The sequence below is a fragment of the Fulmarus glacialis genome, unplaced genomic scaffold, assembly GCF_000690835.1.
Source record: "Fulmarus glacialis isolate BGI_N327 unplaced genomic scaffold, ASM69083v1 scaffold17620, whole genome shotgun sequence".
Lineage (NCBI taxonomy): Eukaryota > Metazoa > Chordata > Aves > Procellariiformes > Procellariidae > Fulmarus > Fulmarus glacialis.
The window spans coordinates 12,011-13,767 of record NW_009188492.1 but is presented as its reverse complement, the minus strand read 5'-3'; positions in this window follow the sequence as shown (position 1 = coordinate 13,767).

Here is a 1,757-nt window from a genome sequence, read left to right as displayed (position 1 = left end):
AGAGAGAACACCACCGACAGTCACCCTTTTCTTCCCACAGCTGGATGTGAATGGGAACAGCAATTTTGCTTTTACCATCTGTCTGGGCCCTCTGTAATCTCATTTCTGGAACAGAAGTAGTTATATTAGAGTCTAGCACTAAGTTTCTCAGTGGGGAATCACTGGGTGGACACAAGCCATTTCTTAGGCCATCTGTTTTTGCATCCTGGACACTCTTTGATGTGCTCAGCAGGTTGTATACTTCTCAGCTTCAGCTGAGAAAGGCATAAGGTGTCCCATGTGTCACAGGAGTCTGCAAGAGGAGAGGAAACTTGGGGAGGCTGTGCTGGTGGGCAGGAAATGCCCATGTTATCAGCAGGTAACAGTAGCTAAGTAAGAGGTGGAAAGAGGAGGAAATAATCCACAAAATAATGGAGGAAGGGAAAAAATGGCAGGAGGGAAGATGAAATGGGCTATAGAGACAGTGCAGAAAAGGTAAATTATATTCGGGGGGGTAAAGGAAAGAAAAAAATTGGGAAATTAAAGTATCAAGAAAGAACACAAGAAATAAGGAAAGTAAGCTAATCCTGTGTTTTAAGAATCATGAACTCTGCATGTGCATGCGGAGCCTATGGATAGGACCAGCCACTTTGGAGCAGGAAGCCAGCAACCTTTTCACACACACAGTTGTCAAAGCTGCTGCCCAGCAGTGAACGCCCGCTGGGACTGTTCACTTCTGCCCCAAAACAGGCTGCTTTTTTTTTATGCTGATGTCAAATGATGTTTTTATCAATGCAAGTAGCTAATTTAGTCTCCTACAAATAGATAGTAGGATGTATTTCATGGACTGATACACTGTGTGGAAAGCACTTTCCCCATTAGGTTTTGTGTAATCAAGTCTGGTCTGGTATCCCATACCAGTACTGAAATATCAGTGGAAGCTCTGCATGCTTTCACTTTGTCTAATTTATATTAAATCTCTTTTCTAATCCTTTGCTAAACGTTGCATCTTTTTATATAGTGTCTTTATCTCATTTTCATTGATGTCTTGTAAGCCTTTGCTATTTTAACAGTATTGTTTTGGAATTGCAGCCAAATGGAGTATTGTAGTGCAAGTGATGGTGTCTTGTCTGTCTTCATGAAATGTTAGAGTAGCTTCCACATCATTCTTCCTTTCCTTTCATGCTTTCTTTGCCCTTTTGACTGTCCTTGCTCAGAGTTGTTAATTTGTCTGTCTGGTGATGCTTTGAGTATCCAGTGATGCTCAAATATTGCCCTATACAGTGATTAATTGCTCTATACCCCAGTAACTTTTATAATTAGCACAGATTTTTCCTATAATGCAGCTGGGGGATGAGTCCATGCTCTGAGCCAATGTGACTGACCTCATGTTGCTTCGTGAATTTGGCAGCAGATTTGGGCAAAGCATGCAGAAACCTTGTGTCATGGGGCAGTGTACTGGGTTTGCATGGCAAGTTTTTGGTAGCGGGGGGGCTACAAGGGTTGCTTCTGTGAGAAGATGCCAGAAGCTTCCCCCATGTCCCATTAGCTCAGCCTTGGCCAGGGGCTCTGTCAGCAACGGTGGTAGTGCCTCTGTGATAATGTATTTAAGAAGGGGGGAAAAAAACTGCTGCAGAACAGCAGCTGGTAGAGAGGAGTGAGAATATGTGAGAGAAACAACTCTGCAGACACCAAGGTCAGTGAAGAAGGAGGGGAAGAAGCTCAGCTCCTTCTCAGTGCTCCAGGCGCCGGAGCAAAGATTCCCTTGCAGCCTGTGG